The 18,562-nt window shown below is 42.0% G+C and overlaps 1 protein-coding gene across 3 annotated transcripts in view; it reads right to left on the bottom strand.

The window, feature by feature from the left end:
* The window catches only part of Arhgap26 (Rho GTPase activating protein 26), a 400,407-nt gene that overhangs the window by 183,910 nt on the left and 197,935 nt on the right, over window positions 1–18,562 (bottom strand). The gene's annotated exons all lie outside the window — the stretch shown is intronic.

Here is an 18,562-nt window from a genome sequence, read left to right as displayed (position 1 = left end):
AAGGTCAAGACAATGAACAGTTTAGGCTTTGAGTGCCAAGAGGCCAAAATCATTATTATGTTGGTACTTAAATATTAGGCGAGGAAACAAGTTTTCACAAAATTAAAAATATAACTTTTATGGGGTAAAAAGTCTAATTAGCAGAACCAATATTCTTTGCCTGTGCTGCAAAGGGAGGCTGGCACTCCACTTTCCTGGGATCCAATGACAGGCCTCTATCACTTGTCCATTGCAAAAATTATTCTATAAATACCACACATGACCCATGGACCACACAAAGCAAAGGACAGGCTGGCTTTGGTTACTGGCCAGACGGTCCATTCCTGAAGTGCTGCTGCTATTAGGAAAAATACAGTGAAATCTCTGCTCAGAAAAAGAAAACTACCAAATCCTCCTCTATAGGTATGAAAAGGCATGGGATTAAGCTGGCCATCAAAACTTAAGTATCTACTTATCTATTCAACAATCTCCAGGTATTCTAATGGCCACTGTCAGCTGAGAAATGTTTATTTAGCCCCTAAAAGAACTAACTAAGCCAAGCATTTCTGAAAACTTAGCATTAAACACCCCCCAAAATGAGTTTTCCACTAAGAAATGTAGATGGGAATGGCTAGTCAAGAGTGGGGAACGGGTTCAACTTGGACAGAGTTGGCCTTACCTTCTTTGGGCCTTTATGGCTCTATATAAAGGAAATGCCCAAGAATGTCTTGGGATTATCAAACCCCAAATCCAAGAAATCACCCTACTTTGTTATTATATTTATCACATGTATTTTTATATTTACTCTCTAAAGAAGACTAAAGCCACACATCCACTTAACCAAGGTCAGAGGACGAGCATCAAAGGAACCTCAGACCTTTCAAAGGATGCTCCGATACCTAAATCACCTTGTCCCAGGGACAAGGAAGGCATCGAAAGACAGGTTTTGGCCTGAACTTCACCACCAGTCGCTCCATTAGGCTGAACTCTCACTTCTTCATCTCAGAAATGGGGTAATAATCGATAGCTGTTTGGCACACTCCTCCACAGGCTGCTGTGAGTGTCCAGTGAGACTGTGTCAAGAGGAATAGACTGAAAGAGCACCAGACAAATGAGGGTGCTTTGGCCTGTTTCTGCAACAAGAACGGCTCTTCCTTCACAGGACTTGGGGGAGAATCACCCACAAAGTCGAGGTGAAGGCTACCACCCCACCAAGGCTGTGCTGATTCCTATAGAACCTAGAGCCACAAGCGGCTCTCTGAGCAGCAGTCCATCACTGGGATAGATGAAGTGCCTGCACTGGATCGGCATTTGCTAATGGATCTCTCTTCATGGCACCGCACAAAGGGAACAAAGGGACTTGGGGAGCAGCAAGGACTCCAGGTAGACAAATGCCATGTCCTTTGGCTCCCATGGGTTTTATTTATGTGGCTATCAAACGAGGGATGCTAGCTTTGAGACTTTTCCACTGCTCTGCAAATTCCTTTGCGTGGGTTAACAAGTGTTTATTAAGTACCTGCAATAGCCAGGCAGTGACTTAGGTACAGCTATGAGCTCTGCTCACATGGAACTTTCCTGCCACTGAAGAAAACAAAGTTATAAATAAGATTCCTTTAAATATTGACAAGTACCATAGAGATAAGAAAACAGGGCAGTGTGGGTCTGGTATGGGGGAACACTCTCCTGAAGAGAAAATATTTCCATGAATTTAAATGATAAAAGAGGAGCTTGTTAGCAAGGTCTAGGTATTCATATCCAGCAGATCCTACCTGATAGAGGAGGAAGGTCAGTGTGGTTGGCAATTAACTGAAGGGCAGAGAAGCAAGCATAAGAAGTAAGGACAAGGCTATGAGGTACAGCCAGGTCCCTACCAGGGCCTTGTTCAGGGAGTGACATACAGGTAAATCCAGAACCAGCAACCCATCCCGACAACATTCGATAACCTTGGAAAGCAGATGAAGGGCAACACGGGAAGAGACAGCATTTTGGAAAATGTGTTTGCTTTTCCTTCCAGTTCCCCTTGACCACTGCATTTCTCCCATTCAATCCAAACATTCTATCCAAGAGAAACTTGTTAAGGTTGTAAATGGCAAAATCCAGAAGGAATAGTGAAACACAGGGCTTTCAGGGCTCCTTATTAATAGGCAAATCCATGCCAAATTACTTTCTTTCCAGGTTTCCTGAGTCTCAGGAGACCCCTGCCTGGAACACCCAAGTGCTCTTTGAGCTGGAGAGGTGTGATCAATGAGCCAAAGATGCCAGAAGCATGTGCTTTCCAATCCTCCAAGACCAAGCCATTAATCTCTGTCTGGTCTGGGTAAATGAGCCAAAGACAATGACTTTTGAAATAAAGCTAACAAACTAAACTTGCCAGGACTATGTGATCACATCACCCAACAAGGTAGGCCAGGGCAGGCAGCAACCCCATCATAGGGACCAGGTAGAGGCTTGGGAACAGCACTACAGAATGACTTTGCACCCCAAGCACTTACCAAGTGCCAAACATGACAGCATCCAATTCTTGAAACATCAAAGGGATTAGTTTTAGTGTCACTATCATTGTACAGGTATGGAACCTGAGGCTTATAGTGTGTCCAAGGCCACAAAGCTACTTAGGTCCTCTATAAGGATATTTCAGTCCCCTTTCCCAATCCAGCCAAGAGCAAATGTACCACGCCTTTCCAGGGGTCAGCACTGTGGTTCATGTACTAGTAGAAGAAAGGACCTCCACTGCACTATTTTAAATGCTTGGCCCGTCCTTCTTCCATGTCTCATGGAGGCCCACTAACATCATCCTGGGGCTCGGAGGCCAGAACAATGCCCTGAGATAAGAGATCTCTTTACCTGTGGCTTTTGTCTTGTGACTAGCAGTTATAGAGGTTGTATGTACTTTCAGGCATGCCTCTTAAGAACTCTATCTTCACAGGGGAGAGCCCAGCTCAACTCAAGGGAACAGAGGTTACCAGATGAGGCCAGACTTATGGCTCACAGGGCAGAAAAAGTGTACCTTCTCAACAACACAGGTGATGCTGAAGTCCATCTCTCCAAGTTGGCCACAGTCCTTCAATACCCAGCCACAGAAGATTGTCTGAACCCTATGGCACAAGTGACTCTGAGGCAGGCATGCTCCAGCTTCTGCTGGCTACGGCACATAAAGGCTTGGTAAACAGCCATGCCAAGGAGTATTTATTTACCTTTACACACATGTTTCTAGAGAATAGAAATGGCATGTGTTTATCTTATCAGAGTCTTCTGTGAGTCATGAGGAACAATCCCCACAGACGCGGTAATTTTAAGCACTCTATAGGCATTGTCTGACTCTGTCCTCACACCACCCCAGTTGTTCCCAGCGCAACTGACAAACTGAGGGTGTAGAGGACTGTAAAACTGAGGATGTAGAGGACTAAAAAACTGAGGATGTAGAGGACTGAGAAACTGAGGATGTAGAGGACTGAGGTTAGTTGCCCAAGGTGAGGAAAGCAGAACTGGGAAATGTCCTGCATGGAACTCCCCAGTCTGTCTTCCCGGCCCAAGCACTTACCCACAAACCCCATAACACAGAAGACACGATGATGATGGTGGTGGTGATAAAGGTAAAGTGATATCAAGGGCGCCAGAGCAAGTGAATCACAAGAGGAACAAGTCACCCTGAGTCAGAGAGAAAATGGAACTGGGCATGGTCTTCAGATTCCAGCCGGATATACCCACCACTAACCCATGCAACCTGCTGGTCACTAATGTGGATAGGACACTGCATGTCCTCTCAGAACCAGCGAACTCCATCCTGATCTGATCACCACGCCAGCAAAGCAGCACTTTGACAGTCACAGGGCCTGTGAGTCCCCGAATCCTTACCCAGAAACTACAATGGGCAAACAATTTAATAAATTAGAAGGCACAGAAAGCCTTCATATGCTTTCTCTGCAACAAATGTGATTTTGCAATAAATTCTCTAAACTGCTGAGCCAATTCAATTTACATGTCCTTAGAGGATTAAAAGAAAATACACACAGTCATTTGGATTCTCAGAATTTTTCAGTGGGTAACCATTTAGTACCATTATCTAAGCCATATTGAGAAAGCACAGACAGGTACTTTTTAAAAACATACAAATGAAAGCATATGTAAAACAATATTTTGATGAACCAATCTGACTTTTCCTTTGGACACACAGCTGTATTAGCACCTGACCACACACGTCAGATCAAAATCTGTTCAAATGAAGGCATCACAGAACTAGGCTCATAGACAAACTTATTTAAAACTATTGCTCCTACATAAACCGCACTGCTTTATCTGAACTCAGCCCTCAATTCTGATTCCCTAAGGCCTCTTCCAAGTTACCCAAAATATGAAAGCTCACTCCACCTGGATGTTCCCCTGATACACCAATGTGGGGGCACAATAAACAAAGTTATGAATCAACATCTTAGAACAGTGCTCAGGCGGGTTCTATATCACTAGACATTACCAGATCCTTTATCTGTGTAACACAGTGTAGAGTCTACACTGTCTGTCTGTCTGTCTGTCTGAGACAGGGCTTCTCAATATAGCCCAAGCTACCCTAGAACTATCTAGCAATCCTTCTCCCTAATTTCCTGAATACTATGATTACAGGTACTCACTGCCACACCTAGCCCCCATCAGTGGTACCAAGTTCACGATGATCTGTTGTTTAAGTTCAAAGTCTAACTTTAACATTTAAACATTCATGACTTTAAATTCCTAGGCCTCAGTCTTTTATTCTGTAAGAGGGGAAGAGCTGAGGCTGGAGAGATGGCTCAGCAGTAGAGAATACTTGCTACTCTTGCAGAGGACTGGGTTCAATTCCCAGCACCCATTATGGTGGTTCACAATGTCTGCAAATTCAGTTTCAGGGGATCAAACACCCTCCTCTGACCTCTACAGGCACCAGAATTACATGTGCTATACAGTTATACATGCAGTCAAAATACACATAAAATAAAATCAATTTCAGAGGAGAATACTAATCTTACCAACCTTAAGTTTTTTGAGAATTAAAGGGAACAATGGCTACAGAATACTTTACCCAGAGAATACAAATTTGATGGGTCACAAAGCCTTCTACAAAGAACACCATCAGCATCACCATTATTCTCCTCCTCTTTACATGTTTTGCTTAAAGCAGACAAATAAACATGAACCATCTCTCCTTTGAAGGAAGTTACTGTTTAAGAAATAAATGGCTAAGGACGGAAGTACACTTTGAGTTACCTAGCAATGCTGATCTCATTAGCAATGTTATACACCTAACAGACACTAATTTACAAAACAAAGAGAAAAAGAGACCATCTAAGGCCAATTTTTACAGAAGAATATTCATAATTCTTTCACACAGCTTTCCAAAATAAAATAACTAGAACCCATCAACAACTTTTTCTCCACTTGATTAGATGACAGGCCTATAGTCATCGTTTACATGAGTTGATTCGCTTTATCCTTGGGCTCATGGGGTACCACCACGGCAGCTGCTTCACAGAACCACACAGGCCCCTTGTCATCTCAAGCTAATAAAGGCAGTAAGTTACAGAGCCAGGATAAAGAAGGCTGGGCCCTCTACACTAAAGTCTGCACTCAGCCACAACTTCTATACTCAATCCAGCTTGGCAAATCGCTTGGCGATTAGCAAAGGAAAAAAAAAAAAAAAAGCTAAGCCATAATTAAAACGACAACAATGCAACCATTATGTAAGCACACAATTTCTACCCATTTAAACATGACAGTAATTTTCCAAACTTCCAATTAATGCAAGTGTGGCAGTAAATAATAAAAACCACAACCAACCCGAAACAATCTAGGATGTGTTACCCCCCCCACGCCAATGGGCACACAAAGAAAGCTGGCAACAATGCAGGAGGAGGGAGGCAGAGGAGATTCCCAGCAGAGCCCCACACTGGCATGCCCAGCAGACTGGTTACAGACCAGTGTAGAGACTTGTAATGACACACTGAGAAGTTACCGGTCTGGCTCCATGCATCTGTGGAATGCCACCCATAAAAATCTCATAAAGACAGGAACTGTTTGGATCAGGAAGACCTTTCTTTATGGGGGTGGCCACATGGAGAAACATTCAAGAAGTGGCCACATGGAGAAACATTCAAGAAGTGGCCATGGCTGAGGCAGAGGTAGATAAAGTTTGAGCAATTTAGAATAAGAAAGTATGCCTCGATACTAGAAAAGACAGATCTTAGAAATGGGAAGTACTCATGTCTCCTACTCCCATCAAAAATACCACAAATTCAGGATGAGTGACAGACAAGCTCAAAATGCCCAGAGAAATGGCTCTTGCTACTCTTCCATTTCTCAGCTGGCAGCTTCCCCTTGACGTTCCCATTCCGGGGCTGCAGTATTGCACTTGCTGTCTTAGGGAGACTCTCTCAGAAGTAAAGCCAATAAAAATGTATTTGATGGTACTTTGCAGGAATTGAACCCTGAACAGGCATCAAATCCCAGCTCTTGTTCTGTAGAACTACATGTAAGTAAGATTCAGTAGCTAGTATGCAGCAGGTTGCTCATAAAACATTGATTAGGAGAGTAGGTTTTCAGTACAAGGAGTGAAAGAAATTGTTTTGGGTTTGTTTGTTTGTTTGTTTTTTTAATCCCTGTGTTAGAGTTGATGAGGACAGAGTTTTGTTCAGATCTAAAAAGGAAGCCAGGTCTACCATTTGCTGGTGACTGTGTCTTATTTCTTCTGGCAAATTCTCTAGGAATCTTTACTTGATGGGGGAATGTAAATATAGAATTCAGTACTTACTATAAGAAAATAGAAAACAGGTTTTTCTTATTTGGCTTAACTAAAGGTTATCAAAATCCCTCACAAAGTTATTTACTCTTTATGGCCCATTGCCACATGTTGGCTCTATATCCTGAGCAGAAGGTTTCAGAGTCCAGAGTGCCAATGGGGAATTCTGGGATGAGGGCTGAGAAAGGGGCTGTCTACACAATGGGTGCAATCATAAACAACTTGGGATTCAGGAAGTCTCATAAAAGGAGCACAGCAGAAGTTGACCAGATGACTGAACTTCTAAATGACAGCCCCTGAAACCCTTTTGTACATCAACACAACAGCATATGGCACATAAATATCACTGCTTGCTGTTCATCGTGATTATGACAAGGATGATGGGTAAAAAAAGAAATTTGGCTTCCCTTAATTCAAGTATCACCAGCTCTTTTGTGCCTTTAAGAGACAAAAGGCTCATCTCTCTGAATTATTCCTCAGCCATGTTAGAGAAAAGCAAAGTGCTCTGAGCACCTGCAACTCACACTACTGCTCAATATTCATAGTGCTCTTTTACATACACCACTACAGAAACCACAGCCCCCAAGTCCATATGGTTTGAGTTGGGCAGACCCTGACTGTATCTTCTAGTCCAGTCATGTGACCCACAGACACTAAAAATCTAGTGCATGGGATTCGTGCCAAGTGAAATCCAGTCAGCAGTATTTGATCTCAATCTTACTACTTAAATAATAATAATAAAATAATAATAATAATAATGATAACCATTGGAAGTGAAGGCATGCTGTATTGCTAAGAGAATGAGATACACATCTAAAGCTTTATGGACAACTCAACCATCATGGAAGTAAAGTAAACTAGGTCAGGCAAATGAAAGAAGAACCACAATACAAAGGGACTCTGGATTCCAGTATTATTTCGGCCCACTTATCTAAATATGTGCAGTGTTCATCCCTGATTGTTCCACAGTGAGCCAATAACATCTTAGTTCTTTTTAAAATTGTGACCCAGTAGTTTACTGTTAAGAGTTATGGAGTAAAAATAAAAAAAAGAAAAGAAACAACAAAAATGTCCCATTGCTATCATTTATCTGAAGCTAATTCTTCACCCCATTTTTTTTCTATTGCCCTAAGTCAGATTTTCTTTGCTTTGTCACCTGGACCTTGACACTGTCCTTCCCTCAGGACTTACTGGATCCATTGTCTCTGTCTCCATCTCTGTTCTATCTGAGGTACATATCACTCCTGTAAGATGTTTCCATAGAGCACAGCTTTGGTTGAAGAAAAGACTTCAAGATGTCACAACATCAGTGTTCAAATTCCCAAGAGTTGTTGTGTGGAGGAAAGAGAACATTCACTTTCCCAAATGAAAGGCAGGTCATGGGGAAGTTCCAGAAACACAGAATGCAAGGAGCTACACATCATTGGGGGTGTCAAACTCTTTGTGTCCTCTGTGGCATGGGGCTAACCGGTGTCACTCTTATATGTCTGGGCTTCTCTTCCTCTAGAAGCAGCCCTTGGTATTCCTGGGCTGATGCATGTTACTGTACTTTGGGGGTTAGCCATTGTATAGGCCTTGGGCAGATTCCGGAACAGGAGAGATTAGTTTTAGTGAGGCAGTCAGGTGGTAGATGGGAACTGTGGGCTTAAGAGACTTCACAGTAATGCCTGGCTCCACCACTCCGGAGCTCTGTGCCCTCAGTTGATCATCTGACATTTTCTGAGTCTGTTTTCTCATTGTAAAGTAGAGCTAAGTAACAACACTTTATGAGAGCATTGTGAAAATTAAAAATAGCTCTCCCAGTGCCTGAAGGCACTCCAAAATGATACTTGCCTTGCCCTGCTCCCCAAGGCTTCCTAGCTCCCTCGATGGTCACAGACCACCCCAAGGGCTCCCTTCTTTGACCTCTTACTGCTCTTACAGTCAGTTCTATAGATGTAACACTTCTGAATACAGTTTTTCATACTTCACTCTTTCCATTCTCCCTTGAGGAGCAGATCATTCTACATGTCCGTGTGCACAGGGTGTTGGGTGGAAGGAAAGGGCCCCAAACACAGTGCCAAGCACAGGATCAATGTCAAAGTAACTACTCATAATTCAAGGATCGGGGCTGAAGACAGAAGGTAACTTTCTCTCAGGGTCTTTACTTTGTCTCAGAAGCAAGACATAAGGAGTTAGGTGAATGCCTTCCCATTTTGAGTGCTGCTGGCTGGTACTTAGGCTTCTCAGTGAGAAATCACCATGTAAGATGATGTCATTTCCAAGGGAAAGGTGGGACAGCGCCCTCTGGAGTATACAGGTAGTAAGTGACAGCCAGAGCCTAGTGCTAAGGTAGGCCATTCATTTCACTTGTTTCTAGTGGGGTGATTTAAGCATGAACAGGCTTGTGGGGTTATTTACACTGGTTGTTGTGGAACTGCTCTTCTCTCTCCCCAGGCTTTGGTCTGTGTGTTACATAAACACTGTTGCCATAGTTAGAACTCAGGAAGCTCTGTCATTTGACCTCACGGAAAACTTTCTCTCAAATCAGGATAACACCACAGCAGACCATCAAGGGGTAGGATCTGCCAAATTCCTTTAAGCTTCTAGAAGGAACTACTGTATTTTGGGCAACAAGCAAGCAACAAGAGGAAACACTGCACTGCAATGTTATGCAATTTCCTTGCATTTCATATTCAGAACTCCTAAAAACCCCTTAACAAGCAACTTCCCTAGCTTTCAACTGAAGATCAGTATCACAGCCAACATAAATAAAAACTGGTTGCAAAAGAGGGGGAAAAAAAAAGAAATCTGTGTTCAAGTAAAGAAAGAATTTCAGTGCCAATTTAAAGGCAGCAGAAAAAGCACAAGCTGGGTCCTTCTTTGTCTCCCTGTGATATGAAAGGGAGTGGAATCACCCGAGGGCTTCCACACCCAGCTTTTGGAAATGGATCCTGTTCCCTGGTCATCTAGCCTCACTCCTCTTCCCTCAGCAGCCATACTCTCTCCATAAAGCAACCTCCCCATCCCAGCTGATATGTACAGTCAACGTGCTCAGCAATGGGCGCCACCGGAGCCCAAATGAGAGATGTCCTGTGGACATTCTCATGAACACGGAAACGACTAGAGGGGCGAGAGGGCGCACTCACGCAGCCCACACTAGCAGTTGTTCCAGTTCCGCTGTATTTGCCTCGCCCCGTCATTATCACATAGCTATAATTCTCTGATAAGCACAGAGGTCAGTAACTGGCAGTAAAACACTCCAGTGTGCATATTATTTACTGAAGTTCAATATCTGTCAATCTTTTAAAGTCAAAGTTACAAATTAGGAAATACACATTTCTCAAGTATATCAAACACAAATTGTGATGATTTTTATATACCATGTAAACTAAGCCACTATCAAGATAGGAATATTTTCATCACTTCAAACAGTTCTCTCATGACACCTCCAAGAACCCCCACCACTCCCAAGTTAACAGACCTTTCTATCACTCTCTCTCTCTCTCTTTCTCTCTCTCTCTCTCTCTCTCTCTCTCTCTCTCACACACACACACACACACACACACACACACACACACACACGTCTGCTATTTGGCTTTGTCATAAAAGTAAAATCACAGGTCATATACTCTTTTAGGTTATCTTGTTTCACTCTGTGTAATTTTTTTTTTTTAGATTTATCCATGCTGGGGTATGAATTAATATGTTTACCCCCTTCTTACTTCTGAGTGTTTTATTATTGAATGTGTCACAGTTTTGTGTATGGTACTTCTGTGCACTAACTTCTATCTTTGGCTATCATAAATAAAGCCCCTCCTAATATTTTTGTGCAAGTCTTTTTGAGAGCACACACATTCATTTCTCTTGAGTACGGAGAAGTGGAACCAATGAATTACACATTGAGATACTGTTTGTTATTATTTGTTATATATTTGCTATTATTTGTTATATATCTGTTATTATATATTATATACAAAATATATAGTTTGTATATATTTGTTATTATTCCTATTTCCAATAGGAAATTTTCTCCAGTGTGGTCGTACCACTATCCACCAATACTTGGGATTGTCAATGTCATTTTTAGCCTTTCTGGTGCATGAGGGAATAAGGCCACTGTGGTTTTTACCTTGCACGTCCATGTTGTTTATATCAAGCACTTTTTGATATGCTTACTAGGCATTCTTAGCCCTTCTTCATGGTATGTCTCTTCAAATCTTCTGTTCCTCTTTGAATTGGGTTGTTCTTTTTACTGCTGAGTTTTATGAACTCTCCATATACTCAGGACTTGTCAGTGTTCTGGTGAATGTTTTGCCAGTATTTTCTGCCGTCCTGCAGGTTAACCTACGACTTTCTCAATGTTGTCTCCTGACAGACACAGTTTTTCATTTTAATAAAGCCAGATTTTAGCAGTGTCCCTGTTTTCTGTGTCCTGTGAAGAAACCTTTACCAACCTAGGATTGTCAAGATCTTGCCTATATTGCCTTCTGAAGGCTTTATAGCTTTGGCCTTTATGGTCATGATCCATTTTGACTTAATTGCCCCTTAGTTACCCAAGTTTATAAACATAATTTAGTCAGCTTATGTTTGACATGCACTGGCTTAAAATAAAACTTCAGGTAGGGTGTGGTGATGCACACTGTTAATCCTAGCACTCAGGAGGCAGAAGCAGGTGGAACTCTGTGAGTTAGATGTCACAGGTCTACATAGTGAGTTCCAGGCCAGCCAGGGCTGTACAGTGAAACCCTGTCTCCAAAAAAAAAAAAAAAAAAAAAAAAAAAAAAAAAAAAAAAACTCTAGGGACAAGACCTTACCTATCCAGCTTCTCTTTTCCTTTTCCCTCTTGCCTCTCCTTCCATGCCTCCCAGAAAGTTACATAACTCTGGAGTACATTAATAAAAACTTTAGCAACTCCCATCGTATTACAAGGCTAGCAGCTACTCCCAATCCCTTCAGCTCACAAAACAAGTGGTACACACGAAGTCACATAGGGCTAATTTTCTGGATACGCTTTTGACCACATGGCTACCTGTCATTGTGGTGTAGACAGGGAGGAAGTAGTGAAAGTTGACATGTTTGGAGGTCTTCAGTAGTGAGTCACCGGCTGACTAGGTGACCCTAATGAAGCCTCCCTGTCTCTGAAGCTTATTTTTCTGATCATCAAAGAAGGCCTTAAAAGGGACCAACTCTGATATTCTAAACCATCGTGTCATATCATATTTAATATCCCATCATCAAGAATGGATCACTTTAAGTCTTATGGGGTTCTCCATGCACTTTAAGAGTTTCATGTTGCACTGGAATGGCAAAACCTTCCATCTCACCAGCAAACAGCTAAACTGGGATTTGCTAACAACTGGTTAGGGAAAAAGAAGAACAAGGAAGAAGAAAGGGAGGCTGGGTAGGGAGACAGCTGACTGAAGATCCCTCAGTTACCAAGCCATGTGGATCAAAGCAGACCTGGGTGTTGGGACTGCAACCTTATACAGTCACCATTTCAATCGGTGTAGCAGGTCCTCAGGATGATGGGAATCAATCTATCTCAAGATCCACCTATAACACTCTTGGCCATACACTGAAGGACACTTCATCATACCACAGAGACACTGCTCAACAATGTTTATTGCTTCTCTATTCACAAAAGCCAGAAAATGAAAACAACCTAGATGTCCACCAACAGATGAATGGATAAAGAAAACATGGTAGGTACATTTATACAATGGAATATTAGTCAGCTATTAAAAATGAAATTTACAGGTAAATGGACAGAATAAGAATATCATCCAAAGTGAGGTAACCCAGACTCAGAAAGACAACTATGGTACGTATTCACCTATATGTGGATATTAGCTGCTAAGTCAATGATAAGCAAGCTACAATCCATAGAACCATAGAGGTTAGGTACATAGTAAGGGACTATGTGGGGAGAGATAGATCTCCTTAGAATGGGGAAATTGAATAGTTATGGATGGGTAGGGTGGGGAATTGGAATGGAAGAATCAAGCAGGGATGGGAAAGAAAGGGGAGATGAGGGAAGGAATATGGAGATAGACAGCTAAAATCAAGGGTCATTTGAGTGGTAATATAGAAACCTAAAACAGCAGAAGCTTCCAAAAACATATACATATATGAAAACAATCTAAATGAAATAGCCAAATAACAAAGGAAACAGAGCCCAAACTGGACATCTCTTGTCACCAATTGAAGCTTCCCGTACTGGGAATGGGTGACATCTAATTGAACCACTGGCCAAAGGGGTTCCTTGGGAACCTGCAAACAACCTGGGCTATTGCTGAGGCTATAGGTTGCCCTCCACAAATGAACAGCAAAGCCCTGTTGCTGAAGACAACACCTGTATAACCACTGAATATATATTGAAACATAGCTGGTGCCTACATAGAGCCTTTCACCTCTACAGGCTGGTGTTCTTGGTACTGAAAGGTATTCTGGTGCTACCAAAGGAGAAATGTAAACAGCAGAGCTAAAATCCTTTCAATCTACAATGGTGTCCTACCTGCAAGATCTGCTGGTGCAATGCTGGCACAAGCTTGTGGGAGTGACTAACCAATATCTGATTTGACTTAAGGCCTACTCCATGAAAATGACTGCTAATGACATTCTGCTATACTCATAGATCAATGCCTTGCTCAGCCATCATCAGAGAAGCTTCCTCCTGCAGCAGAAGGGAATTCCAGAGACCCGTAGACAGACTTTATGCAGGAAGTGAGAAACCTTGGAACACTCAGCCCTAAATGGGATATCTCCATCAAATCCTTTCCCTCAAGGCTCAGAAACCACCAACCCCAAGGCAGAGGAGATGGAAAGAGTATAAGAGCCAGAGAGGAGTGAGGACACCAAGGAAACAAGGCTCTCTAAAAACACAACAGGACCAACGTCCAAGTGAATTTACAGAGATTGTGCCAGCATGGATGGGGCCTGAAAGGGGCTGCATCAAATGAGACCCTAGAGCTAGAAACACATGCTCCATCCCTAACCCAGAAGCTATCTACAATCAATAAGCACTTACAAATGAAAATTTAGTTTTCTCCAAGGGCATCTCACTGGGGAAACAAACTACTTTTAAAGGTAGGCCACATGCCCTACAGTAAATGGCCAACAGGAAACAAACGCAATGACATCTTTGGAGGTTCCTTGTCTCATAATGTCATAACAGAGCTTTTCTCTCAATTTTTAGTATTTAATTTATTATTATTACTACAACTTATTATTATTGTTGTTGTTGTTGTTGTTGTTGTTGTTATTATTATTATTATTATTTTACCCTATAGGTCCTTTATATATATAGTATAGCTTCTGGGTTTGTGTTTTCATGGGATTCCTGAATGTGCAAATGAATGTGTTTCTGTGTCTGTATTTGTTACTTGTGCCTTTTCTTGGGCTCTTTTCCTTCTGTTTGTTTTGTCCTACTCTGATTTGTCTGTTTTTGTTTTATCTTATTACACTATATTTTACTTTATTATCATCCCCTAGATTCCTGTTTCTTTTCTAAGAAGAGAAAGAAAGGGGGTAGATCTGGATTGTAGAGGAGGTGGGGAGAAACTGGGAGGAGAAGAGAGAGGGAAAACTGCAATCAGAACATATTGTATGAAAAAATATCTATTTTCAATTAAAAAACAACAAAACAAAACAGCAGACCTGGATGGAAGCCGTCTTTACAGTGTTCACATTAAAAGCACTCCAAGTAGAAATCCCCACAATGGATCAACAGGTTAAGGTGCTTGCCACACAACCTTGGCAACCTGAGTTCAATCTCTGGAACCCACTATGGAAGGGGAGACTCAAACCCACAAAGCTATCTTCTGACCTCCACATGTGTACCCACATGCACACACATCATGCACATGCACACTAATAATAAGTATTTTTTTTTTTAAGCACAAAGCCCCTAAGCCAAGCCTCTCTGGCTTCTTCTCTAGATAGAGTGAAAGCACACTGCACACAAATCCACAAAGCTCAATAGCAACTGGGACACTAAGCCCAGAGGGGAGGACTGGGACAGATTAGAACACGTCTTTCTTCTGATCGGAATTTGAGAGCACAGCAGGCAAACAAGTAGTCCAAAGATGCTTCTGTGTCCTTTGTTATCACAGGGTATGTGGACCACCTGCATCCACTTCTCCTGACTCTCGTTACCACGCCCTGCCCCAAGACTCCTCTGCTCTGTGCAATCTTCTATTCCTAAACACATACAATGTAACTACAGTAAGTCTACAAGTTGCCTACACTGCTGTAGTGACAAAACACCTGAGAAAAGCAACCTAAGGAAGGAGGGTTTGTCCTGACTCACAGTTTGATTAAGAGCACAGCAAAACAGGGTGGGGAAGCCATGATGGCAGGATGCTGGTCACACTGTGTCCACAGTCAGGAAACAGAGACAGATGAAGGAACGTTCATGCACAGCTTGCTTGTTCTATTTTTTTTTTTTTTTATTCAGTCTACGACCAAAGCCCAGGGGATGGTGCTATCTATAATTACGGTGGATCTTCTCACCTCAACTAACTCGATTTAGATCATCTTTCAGAGATGTGTACAGAGGCTATCCTAATCTAGACAGTCCCTCAGAGGCAAGCTTAGAGGTTTGTCTTCTAGGTAATTCTAGATCTTATCAAGTTGACAATATTAACCATCATGCATGTGAATATAAAACCTGCCCACACACACATACTAGGGGGCATGTGCATGCGCGTGCACACACACACACACACACACACACACACACACACAGCCCTTAATTCTGCAGTACTCATGTCCTATAAGTATATGTACAAAGACTAAATTAGCAAACAAGAAAGTTTAGTAAATCATTGTTCGTAAGGTCTAGGCTTAGGTTCCTGTGAGCCTCTGGTTATAATACTGTCATTAACTAATCAATACTAAGCCTTGTTTTGTGTGTGTTCCTATTTAAAGACAGCTAATTAATACATGTGTTGGTTCATTAATGTTGAAGTCACAGCCAACAGCATACTACTTCCCAAGCAAAGCTCATCCAATGTGTACTTTCCTATGATGGCAAAAGCCTCAAAACAGCCCTCTTCCCCTTAAGGACACTAAAGAGTACTTGAACACTATGCTTAAGAGACCAATTTAAATTAAAACATTGCCAAGAGAAAACATGAACTTTTTTTAAAAGTGGCACTAAATGGACCAGGAAAAGGACAATTATCTCCAGGTAGAAGGTAAAGTATCATCTTAGACAAGATGGGAGCACACCCACTGGAGAAACCACAACACATCAGTCTACACATGCCTACCAGTGAGAGGAACAATTGTACATATGTGTGGATATGTGTATATACTACACATGTGGCATTGTATGTGTTCATAAATATATATATGTAAACATAGACATTTATAAAGATTTGGCAAAGACAGCTATGTTCATACACACAAACACTATCTCTGGCTGCATTCACGGGATCCAAGCAGCTCCAACAAACTGTTGTAGGCTAACATGTATACTCCACTCCACTAAGTTCTAGATGGCTGTACCAATGTATACTCCAGAGACGTATTATGAGAGTTACATGGCCTACTCCTTAAAAATTACCAAAGCTTCTTCCTTGGACCTCTTATCTCTCAACTCTAGAAAAATCTGGACATTTATTTCACAGGTTCTCACAGCTTCCACCATGGGTTCCTGTATGCAGATGGCATCTCACTTCTAGACCTACAAATCTAAACTCCCCCTGCTCACCTCAGCACACTGGGGATTCCCCTAAATCTTAAACCCAGACTCCATCACTCTATCACCAGGAGTAGCATAATGCATCTTATACTCCAGGGCATCACCACTCTCTCCATAAGATGTAGATCATATCATCTAATCAAAGGAGCAGACAGTGGCAGCAGAGCAGCCAGCACTGTACCTGGCACAAAATAAATGTCCCAGAAAGAAACTGTCATTAATCATCGCCATCCTAGACCATGGCATCACTTTTATCCCAGGAACCTGAACCTAAAATCTCAAAGTCCTATCTCTTTATTTCCACCTCAGACTGGATGACCATAATTGGATTTTGCCTTTAACATGATGGTCAAAAGCATTTATTCTGAAATCCCACAAAGCAAGGCATCGGGGACTTGAAATGCCACTGAGATGGTTTTACTTCTGTGTCCTCCTGGTCTGCACGCTCCTCATGTGGTTACAACTCTGAAATCACTCTGTTCAAAACTTTCCTGGCCTTATCACTCCTTATAACACAATGTCCAGACTTATGTGTAAGGCCTCTGACAAGTTGGCCTCAGCATCTCTGATTTGATTTCTCAAGCTCACCTTATAGAAAGCGATATACAATTACTATTTTTTAGGCTTGTCTCATGCCTTCCTACATAATCTTAATTCCCACCATCTTGTCAAGAAAGCCCTTCCATCCTCTGTTGCCTGAACATAACCTCTTCAGCACCCTGAGCATGCATGCTTCTTCTGGAATGCTGTCTTTGGCTCCCCCGGTCTCAGACCACCTCTTTACTTCAGTAGCACTGTGTACATGTCTGACAATGCAGACCCCAGAGTGCTTTGCACATAGTAGGCATTCATCAGATATTAGATGGATGATACAATGAACCAAGGACACAAAGAGCACCTAAATACACACATCCTAGGACCTACTTACATTAACTTTAAAAGGTGCCAATCCAATCACCGAAAGTAGTTATGTAATTAAAATGAACTTAGGACTTAAAGGAGCTCTTCAAATCTGGGAAGAGCAAACTGCCATCTGCCTACCAGCATTTTAAGTACCAAACTGCTCACTTACAGCTGTGTCCACACCAAGTAGATCAAGCAGTCAGCAGCAGAGCCAGGCACAGAACAGGAATCCCAGCAGTGCCAGCCTCCTGTGGCCACTCATAGGCTTCTGCAGAAGGCCTTGTGCAGAGGCCGTCACATGCCCCAGGAGTGTGGCAACTCACTCTGACCCCAATCAGGATGCATTTCAAGCTACAGGAAATAATGAATTATTCAATAAATAGGGTTGTGATGACAGCAATAATTTGGAAGGGGAGAGAGGTAGATCCCTACCTTATTTTATACTCTGATGCCAAAATAGATCCCAGGTGCACATTAATTTTATTAATGGGGATTCATTCAAGCAAGACAGAGTAAATGAAGTAGTTTCCAGCCCTATACAAAGTGCCCTGATAATAAATATGAGAAAGGAAAACAAACCCAAAGAGGAAATGTGGACAAAAAATAAACTATTTGCAGAGAAATAGTCATTGGACATTAAAATATCCAAAGTCAACAAAAAAATCAAATTATAACACTGGTGATAATTTTTCCTTTCTGAAAAATAAATTATTTTAAAAATTAGTAGCATCTAGAATAGATGTGGCTCAGAGTAGAGGACAGTACTATAAGAGGCTTGAAACAGTATAAATTGGTGCATTCTTTATGGAAAAGAACCTTCTGAGGTGAATACACACACACACACACACACACACACACACACACACACACACACACTCAGCAAGCAAATTAATTCTATAAATTCCTACTATGGAAAGAATCATGCATAGAGTCTACTGAGTGATGGTGCTGGATGTGTAGATGCCCTGTATAGGACATATTGAGTACACTGCGAGATGCTTCTGGATGTTTAAAGTGCCCTGCATAGGAGACGTTGAGCCCAAGATATAGTATGGATGCATAGGTCTCCTACATAGGAGACAGTGAGTCCAAGATATGGCATAGATGCAAAAGTTCCCTGCATAGATGTTGAGTCCAAGATATGGCATAGATGCAAAAGTTCCCTGCATGTTGAGTTCTCTGAGATACAGCATGGATGAAGAAGTCCCCCGCACAGAAGATGTTAGGTG

Source organism: Peromyscus leucopus, chromosome 19, assembly GCF_004664715.2.
Source record: "Peromyscus leucopus breed LL Stock chromosome 19, UCI_PerLeu_2.1, whole genome shotgun sequence".
In the NCBI taxonomy this organism is placed as follows: Eukaryota; Metazoa; Chordata; class Mammalia; order Rodentia; family Cricetidae; genus Peromyscus; species Peromyscus leucopus.
The sequence above is the reverse complement of the archived record's forward strand: the minus strand, read 5'-3'. Positions and strand labels throughout refer to the sequence as shown.